The sequence below is a fragment of the Anser cygnoides genome, chromosome 1, assembly GCF_040182565.1.
Source record: "Anser cygnoides isolate HZ-2024a breed goose chromosome 1, Taihu_goose_T2T_genome, whole genome shotgun sequence".
Classification (NCBI taxonomy): Eukaryota; Metazoa; Chordata; class Aves; order Anseriformes; family Anatidae; genus Anser; species Anser cygnoides.
The window spans coordinates 122,409,144-122,419,123 of record NC_089873.1 but is presented as its reverse complement, the minus strand read 5'-3'; the positions used below and the strand labels follow the sequence as shown (position 1 = coordinate 122,419,123).

Sequence of the window (9,980 nt, the reverse complement as noted above, 5' to 3'; positions counted from 1 at the left end):
ATAAATAAAGCTTTCCAGAAACTCTTTACATTGAGACAATACATGCATATATTTTTAAGTATACCATTATAAAACTGTATATGCTGTTGTATATTGCAATCATACATATATTGTAATATTCTTGACTATCAGAATCATCATACATTGATTCTGCAGCTTCTCTTAATTAGGGAACTATATAAGCAAGTAGACTCCAGTTGGGCAGGATGTCTCCTGCAAACAAAAGCAGCAAAACTGATATGCAGACAAGTGGAGTTTCCCTCACCTCTCAGTCCAGACTACAAAGAGAAGTCTGCTTATCTCTTGATGCTCCCAGATGTCCCAACAGAAAAAGGAATAAAACTGTTGATAAGGATAAAGAATAAGAATAAGAAGGATAAGAATAAAACTGTTTGAAATCCAATTGCTCAAATAATGTGTCAATATAGAGTATATGTTAATGACACTAGAAAGAGCAGGACGTTTCACTTTAAGCATGTGGTAACATTTTACATATTACACAACTATGTAATTAAGTGTGTATATGCCATGCAGTATACTGCAGGTGGGTATTTTTATTAAGACCTACCTACAAGATATTGCATCAGTTAAAATGAACAAAGGTATTGTAAATGACAATTGGAAAGTCTTTTAATGAAAGACGGAGTACTTGGGTTTGGAAAATTTCACTACAAATTGTTCTCTGCAGAGTTTGTTAATTGGCCCTTTTTAGGCCAAATGAACAAGGTAACATATTCTTCTTAGTCAAACCATTTTAGAGCTATTGCAAAATGTGGACAAGTTTTTCCATAATCCAAGGGTAAGCAAATTTACACATGATCAGTCAGAGAGACATGCTAATATTGCTAAGATTTGGAAGGAGGTATATGAGCATTTGGTATTACTGTGCTTAGATTAGGTTTTCTGCTGATATTAAAAAAAAATATTTTTTTTTTAAATGAAGAAATATTCAAATCCTAACCAATGTAAACATGTGGTTTCACAGTCACCTCTGCCTGCCCCATAAATTACACTTCTGCCTTTTCCCAAATGTTCTGTGTCCATATTCCCATCAACTCCTTTGTGTTGCACCGAGTAATCCCAGACATTAAGTGGACCAGTTCGTTTCATAGGTCTGGCTTAGAATTAGTCGTTTTGCTCCTCATCAGGGTTAGCTTCCACCTGGCAGGAGGAAGGCAGCAATGGGGGTGAGTAGCCAGGGATATCAAGAGGGTTGACCGCCTTTTTCAGAAGCAGTACAATCTTAGGTAATCTTAAAACCATCATATAACAGCACTATTACTTTACCAGCACAAAACGTTTGGATTAGGCAACCTTCATCCTTCTGAATATAGCAATTGACAAGTCTAATCAATACACTTTGACTTCTCCTCTGGAGAAATAAAGTACCTTGTGCAAGGTCCCACAGGATGTCTTTGGAAGCAGAACAGAAATCTTCTGAGCTTTAATGGTTGAGATATACCCTGCAGAAGGCTTAACTTCTTCTGCCATATGTAGAACATTTATCACCCTCTATTTCAGTATCTGAGGACTTTTTGTCATTTTTTTTAGAATGTTCATCTATGAACAAAGATATTTGTAATAAATATTACAGCTGGGGGAACTCCAATGATGCATCAGACAAGCTGCTTACTGAAAGTGCTCTCATGATAATTTGGGGATCTTTTGGTATTATCTCCTAATTTTGATACAGAACAATTTTTTATTTTTTATTATTATTATTGTTAGAAAGTTGAATGGCAAACAGGAAGCTCATTCAGTGACTGTGCAATGTAGGATGCATTCCTTACATGCGATAATGAATCACTTGGGGAAAGAACAGCTGCATATGACTCCTCTAGCATAATAAACCAAGGGATCATCAGTTCCAGGTGCAACAATTTACAGTGTTAACATGCAATAGAACAGAGAGTTGATTTTGATTATAAAGGATTCTTTGAATAGCCCAGAAAAAGATTAAGTGGCAACAGAATTTAAAATTTATTTTTGAAACCAGCTGACCAAGGAAGTCCAGATTGCTGTGTAAATTACATAACTTCCCAGACAGAAAAGGAATGCTATGTGTGTAATCACCTACTTTACTAAAAATGCACCACGGCCTTTATTTTAATCTTGTGTTCAGTGAGTATGGAGCTAAAATGTTTTCCATCTGCTCCTATTTTCCTTGGATAACATCACTGAAGTTTCACAGATGGAGGTGCAGACGTCAGGCAAGAGTTACTTGAGCAAAATGATAAAACCAAGTATTTACAAACAAGCTGGAGGAGAAAACAGTGGTAGAACAACCATGAATATTATTTTATAGCCTCTTTGTTCATGCGTTAGCAGTCACTGTAAGATATTTTTATATTTGTTTTCCATCAATACATTCTATAGCATTCTTTTTTCCTCCCTAGATTTTGGATTCCTTTGACAGTATTTTCTAGTACTTAATATAGTAAACACATTACATTGGGATAGAAGGCAGTTGACTGTGAGAAGGCATACAGTTATACCTGTGCTTACAAGAAAAACTTATATCCTCAGAATAATAGCCTCAGAAATATCTCCTGCTATTCCTAGTGCATATACCAGCACTAGGGTTTGGGGCAAGGAGAAGACATCAGCAATACTTAATTTTCTGATGTGTGCTGTAAAAGGGGAAATATTTTAAAAACTCCAAAAGTTCATCAGAACAGGAAGTTTTTCTTCTTGTTGCTACTGCTATTCTTGGCTCCTATGAATGCAGAGAAGAGATATCTTTCAGATTAAGACTAACGACTTCAGTTTGGGGAACAAAATTAGATAAGGTATTTTAATATTCCACAGTGTAATTCCATGTCACAAATGCTCCTGCTGGAAGCTTAGGGCACTGGAAAAAGTGAGAAGCAATCTACTCCATATGAGGTGGCCACAACTTTATGACTTCCAAATGAAAACACCACCTGCTAATTTGAATAGATGGCTGTGAATGTGATGGATCATATGCAGTACCAGATGGCGCTTCGTGCTAGACAGCACCTAGATAATACAGAAGGTAGGGGGAACAGCTTGATACGCTGGCAGCTGTGGAGGAGAGGGAGCAGTGTTGGTGGTGAAGCTGCAGGTTGCTGTCCTTGCTGGGGCATCCTGAGAAACCAGAAAAGGTGGACTAGCCAGCATCATTTGTCTGTGAGCAGCGTCTCTCTCCAAAAGGCTTTTTTTTTTCCTTCCTTGTCAGGCAGTATGAAGTCATCAACCAGTCCTGCTTCTGAACTCTACACTGAATGCTGGAAAACATCCCAGGGGCACAAACTTCCAGCCTCATCAGCAGTGGACCCCACTCAGCTGTGGTTGTGGTGCCTGTGTGGGACTATCCCATCCTGGCTCCCTTCCCAGGCAGTGTCCCAGCTCCCAGGGCTCTTGAGAAGGGAGCTAGACTGGAGTGAGTAGCCAGGTCTGCGCTGAGAAGTGGCCTGAGGAACAACTGCAGACTGTAGTGATATTTTTCAGGCCTGACTATCATCACTTTTCCCCACTTTCATTGGTAAAGTTTCCCCCCAAGGTACCGTACAGCAAATGCAAACGAGCACGGTGCAGCTGCGCTCTTCTGTCCCTCCATGCTTCTTATGCTTGCTCTGGTGTGACTGATTAGCAAAGAAGGTGGGTAAACAAGATACTTGCCAGCTGAAATTTCCCTTTCATCAAGGATATTCCCAGTTGGACAAATGCTGCCATAGGCTGACTATTTTATGCTGCCTAAGCAAAGTAATGGAACTGATTCAGTAAAAGGGATATTGCCCTACATATTTGCTATTTAAATAGCTTTCAAATTTAAAGGCAGTCTCCTGATTATTTTTAAAGTGCTCAATGAATAAAAAGTAAGTAATGTAAAAATAATTTCATGTTATTAGGGGACTTCAGTGTGGACCAGAAATAGTGAGGATATAGTAAATTCAATTGACAAAAAATACTCAAAGCTACACAAATAATAAAGTATGGTGCTTGCAATTCCCAGACTTCACTCTAAGATACTGTTTTGATTAACTATAATACTACTTAGATAAAATATTGCCTATTTTAAGTTCAGTATATAGTCACAATAGAAGTTCTTACTGGTAGAGTCTTAATTTCATAGTTATTTTTGATTAAAAAAGAAGACAGGTCAAGACTGGATATAAAGCCATACCATTATGGGAACATCTGAAGTTCAGACTGTTAGGAGTGAAGGTATATTTCTGGTTATATTTTTACATGTATTTCATGTCCCATGTTTATATTAATTTTAAAAATGTCATTGGAGCAGCTAGACTGTCTATAACAACAAATTCCATAGCTGTCTCTTTTCTTTTATTATTTTATTACATATTCATAGAACTAATTTTTCAGCAAGTTTGCGATAACTGAGACATACCTGAAAGACAACCTTCCAAAGCACATAATACCAAAATTCTTACTACCTGCTGAGCAACTTTTATTACTGCTTCTTCTGTCAAAGTGGGGGTAATTTAGAACCACCCTTCAGAACTTCTTTGCAGCACATCAATGCAAAAACTTGAATTTATCTAACATGGCCTAAAATTAGCAAATGTCTGCTGTGAAGCAACCTAAGCAATGCTATCACTTCCAGGGTATAGAATAATTCAACCCAAAAGGGACTATAAGAGATTTTACGAGATAAATGAAAGAAAGTCATGAATCAGTTCATTTCATGAGCACAAATGTTCAAATGTTCAAGAGGATTTAGAAAAGAGTTGAAAAAGAAGAGATGGAACTATAATCTAAATATTTGGATTAAAGTCAAAATATTGATTCTATCTTCTGACCTAAAACATTTTCCTACGAAAAGGTATCTGCAAAGGAAGGGGTACTGAAAGGAAGAGAGATGTAGAAATACCAAGAGAGAGTCACATGTGGGAAAACTGAGAAAAGGGTTGGTACTGGGACATTAAAAGTTGTGTAATTAAAAGGAAAACTCCATTACATTTAATCTAGGCAGGGATCACATCTTCATTTGCTACTAGAATAACTGAGAGACTCAATTTTTGGCAGTTCTCTGCAATAATGAATGTTGACTGGTAAAAGAAAGGTTAGAGAAGACATTAATATGATGTTAACATTATCAGAGAGGGCTCATATGCACGGCCATCAGCACAATTTTTGAGACATGTCCTAGGTCAACCCTGCCACTTTTCACCTGAGGAGACCTGCCAAACAGAGAACCCTGAGGCTGCTGTGCCTGGATGCCAGCACATTGGACACGTACTACTCTTCCTCAGAGCCTCCCCAGGAGGAATCTCATCCATGCTTTTCCCTGCAGAGGTCCAGTCCTCAGGAAGCTCTCTGGCCAGCACACACTACTCTCCAGTGAGGAGGAGGAAAGGAGCACAAGGCAGATCAGCTGAAATTAACCTCAGCACAGCAAGGCAACAGGGCAGTCAGGCACAGAGGTGATGTGCCACCACACCTCACATCCCCAGTCTGCTCCCAGCCAAGTCAGCCCAGTTTGAGCCACAAGCAACAGCATGCGCACTCTGATTTCACAGGTAATTTCATTCACAAGAATGATGAGTTCTATTCCACCAAAGAAAAACAAGAAGGAAAAAGGAACCGTGTCTGTCATGGTCCACATTACTTAGTCATTAACTCAGTGCCTAGCTCAGTTTTGGACCCTTCCCTTAGTTCTCTCACATCTCAAGTTCAGTTTACTCATTGTCTTTTAACTCATTACCTCTTTAGTTAACATAATATCTCTTTACAGTTATTTCCCTGCGCACTGCGTCATAAGAAGTGGTTCGTAGAATCATAGAATTATATAATCATAGAGTCATAAAATATTCTGAATTGGAAGGGATCCACAAGGATCATCGGGATCCAACTCCTGGCTCCCTGCAGGACCACCCAAAAATCTGAGCCTATGTCTGAAAGCATTGTCCAAACACTTCTTGAACTCCAGCAGGCTCAGTGCTATGAAAACTTCCCTGGGGAGCCTGTTCCAGTGCCTGACCACCCTCTCAGTGAATAACTTTTTCCTGAGTTCACTGTCATCAAGAATGATTACAGACAGCCATCAGGGCGGTAGGTCCTGAAAATGTGTGCTTGTTTTTTAAGGATTGAATTAAAATAGGAGAAAAATGTAAGAAAAGAAAGGCTGCTCCAGGTGCCAGTACTAGAAGCAGGGAGTTGAGGTAGGATCCAGCCATCAGGGCAGGGTTTTGGGATAGCTCTTGTCATATGTTGTCATTAAGTAGCAAGATGAACTGGTTGTGCCTTGCCTCAGTGAACCCTGCTGGCATACAGCACGTTTACAGACTTAGCCCGCACAGTGGAAAAGAGATGAATTCATCAACCAAACAGCCACAGTGTAAATCATTGTCTATATTATTTCAATCCCTTTCACAGCATGGGGTCTGCAAAGTAAAGGTCTTCAGCTATGACTGTGCTTCATTGATCTCTCCCTGGCAGCAGATGCTTTGCAGGAAAGTTAAGGGTTAATCCATCTTGTCTCTGCATTATCTGAAGCATGAAGAGTACCATCTAAAAGAATGGAGGTATGACATACTGCAAATAAAGTAATTCAGTCACAGCACTGCCCACCTTAAAACTTCTCTGCTCCTTCCAAATCATAGCAGGAATCAAAAAGAAAAAAGTTTCAGACTGAAATGACATTCATGGTCTGCTTAATGACATATAAAACTTATCAGATTTATGCTTTAAATCAGAGTCTAGAAAGAATAATGAACCTACAGTGAGACACACTGTACTCAAAAACAGTACGATTCTTACTTGTCCTAAAAATTGGCAGGGTGTCATCTCATTTTTCCATTCTGGTAGAAGCAGACAGGATTAAAATGAGCACAAAAACAATCTCAAGTAAAACAGATATGACTCAGGGCTCAAAGCACAGACAGATCAGCTATCTTGTGACACCATGCTGGAAAGGCTGGTAAATAGAGGCATGTTAAACTACAGTCTAGTGCATGAACCTTGGGTTTATAGAAACCGACAGTCTTCAGAAATATCTGCCTCAGCCCAGTATCTTCCTCAGAATATCATTTATGCTGTGCATATCTTTGTTAGGCTTATGAAACCCAATAAATATCTTCAAAGAAAAAGTATATGGCATCAAAGTAATAAATAAAGTTCATCACCAGTTTATGTACATATATACTTTTCATCCCAGCTGGGAGGGTTGAATTCTTCTCAGTCAGCCACGTGGCTTGCCAGCACTGACATCCTGGTTACAGCTGAAGTCAGTTCAGGTGCAATGCTGAATTTTAGGATTAAACATGCCCATTACACAGGTTGCTGTGGCAACAGCTATGCTTTAGAACTGAAAAGCTGGTTTCATTATGGCCTTCTCTTTCATTTTCTGACTGTATCCAGTAACCATTTCATCAGGTCAAATGTTTGGAATATGCCCAGAAGATGATTTAATTTCAGTAATTTACATAGCGTCTATCCCCTGGTCCCTGAGTTCTGAGTTTTGGTTTGAATACAATGCAATAGAGCCCTGGCCTGTGCATGCCAAACTCATTTGTGTTATATATTTTGATACAACATATTTTGCAGAATCAATAATTTTAAGCTTAGCTTGTTACATAGATCTCAGTTCAAACAGAAATCCAAGTATGAAAATGAAACAAACAGAAACAGGTCTGAATCCTTTTTTGTTCTGACTGGAGTGTCCTGGCCAGTTCAAAGGCCTCTGAGAAAAACAGGTAGGTCACTACTGCTCGCATTTCAGGCTTTGCTGTTTACCTCTGTGTCACATTTCACTGCTTTTGTTGCTTGAAAACCTCTTTGTGTTATTGGCACTCATAGCATCAATGATTCTCTTTTCCCTCCCATGCCAATGAAACACAAGCAAGTTTTCAGCTGCTGTTTCAACAAGTTTGTCTAGGGTGGCTAACTGGGAAATGATACATTCAGCAGAGTGTAGTAGCATTTAAAACTTGCAAAACCATGATGATGCAAACTACAGGAACTCTCCCAGACCTTCCCAATCAAGGCCAGCACAGGCAGACCCTGACGCACCGTGAAGACTTGGTTATAAGCAGTCTTGCATATATTTAGCCTCTTCCATTCTTTCTCCTTCCCTCCCTATTCCACGGAAACTCACCAAGTGCTCCAGCTGGCTGGCTGCTGGGAAAGGGTGGCCAGTGCAGACAGGTAGGCCCCAGCCATTGTGGCCAGCTCTGACACAGGCTGCTGAAGCTACCAGCAGCACTCACAGGGCTGACAAGCTGATGTAAATGTCTGTCACCTACCTAATGGCAGCAAGGCAGTGCCACCAGCCTCCCGGGAGTCAAGACAGCTCCAGATGTGATCTCCTGAGACACCTGTGCCAGTGTGCCTGCTGCTAACACTTGTGTTATTACCACCTGGAAAGAAGGAAGGGCAGCAGCTTTCCTTACTGCATCCCTCAGAGCAACATCAACGACATTAATTATTTTTCAGTGAGAGGAAAATTAAGAGGAATAATCCCACCCAGCCTAATTAATTTACCAATCTTTGTATTGAATCAGTAATCATTTTCATCCCAAGTGCCTTTTATTGCAGATTGACTGTTATTTTTAAAATACTCACGTTCTGCTGATAAGATCTTACATTGTGTTTCTCCAAGATGACTGGTTACAGCAAATCTATTAATAACTTCTTAATGAAGTGAGATGTTTTTTTAATATGTCTTAATCTAAGCTGTGCTAACATTTCAGTGTGAGAGGAATTAATTTAGAAACTTCAGATATGGTTTTCGTTTAAATAAGATTGAGTGTTCCAAGATTCGTACATCAGCATGGTTTTCTACCTAAAACAGAATTTTACAATAGTAGATATCACAATAGTAGGTTTCTGTTTATTGTTTATTTACCTTGAAGAAATAGCTGTCCATTAAAAGGATATATTCTTATTTTCTTTTTGTCAGGAGCATGTTCACAATGTTCTCATTCTTCTGTTTCCTTCCTGTGAACAATGCCCTAGACATTGCTGATACGCAGCTATGGCATTCACAGGCATATTAAAGTTATTTACAAAATTGTTGGAAGCAGAGGCAGTCTGGAGTACACATCCCAGAATATATTGCCTTTAGAAACTCTAGTTATAAAGTCATTTCCTCTAGTTTAATCAGAGCCCTGAAATGTTTCGAATAGCGTTGTATAAACAAAGCAAAATATTAAACAATATCCTCCCTGTTTCTCTCAGCGAATGAATAACTCTGTATTTCCCTAGGGAGAGAAACTCCATAAGACCTGAAAGAAAATGAAGTTAAAGGATTACAGTATGACCTTGAAAGAAAAGCTGCAATCAGGGTATTGCCACATTTCATTTCAGCTTCAATTAGAAACACCTTGAAAACAGAAAAAAAAAAAAAAAAAAGGAAAAAAAAAAAGCTTTGTGGCTCACAGAGGAGTACTTGAAACTTAAAAATATAGCTACAGCCCATTTTGACCTGTTCAATGGAAATATTATCACCACAGTCTATTAATTCAGATATCTGATCTGTATTGTGAGAGAAAAACCAGTTTCCTTCTTCCTTGTAAGATGGTTTTATCAGATGATAGAAGAAATGTCAAGGGAGAAAAAGAAAACTCTACAGATAAATAGAAAGAACCTTCCAAGAAAGCTCATGTGTAAAAATAGTTTTTGGAAAAAGCAAACTGACAGGTCTCAGCTCTGTTCACTAGGTGCAGTCAGACACACACTTACACATCAAAGCAAACCAAAGAAATAGAAAAAAAAGAAAAGGAAAATAATAATAATAAAAAAAAAAAGAAACAGACGTCTTTAGCTCAGGTGTGATATATCAGTTCAATCTTTATGCAACCAACATGGCTCCAAAGCCATTTTTCTCATTAAGGAAATCCTGAGTGGGTTGCTTTCATATTCTTTAGCTTATTCTTTACGTGTCAGTAATGGAAAGGAAATGCCCACATGGGGCAGCGTAACTGTTATTAATGCAGACTCAATGTTTATTTATTTATTTTATTTTTGAGTAAGGGAATATCTGCCAGAACATTACA

At 38.7% G+C, this 9,980-nt stretch overlaps 1 long non-coding RNA gene across 1 annotated transcript in view; it reads right to left on the bottom strand.

Annotated features, from left to right (window-relative positions):
- Nucleotides 1-5,929, bottom strand: part of LOC106042140 (uncharacterized) — a 35,693-nt gene extending 29,764 nt beyond the window's left edge. The window contains exon 1 of the long non-coding RNA XR_010825999.1: nt 266-5,929. This is a non-coding gene — a long non-coding RNA (uncharacterized lncRNA). The remainder of the gene's footprint in view (nt 1-265) is intronic.
- Between the last annotated feature and the right edge of the window lie 4,051 nt (nt 5,930-9,980).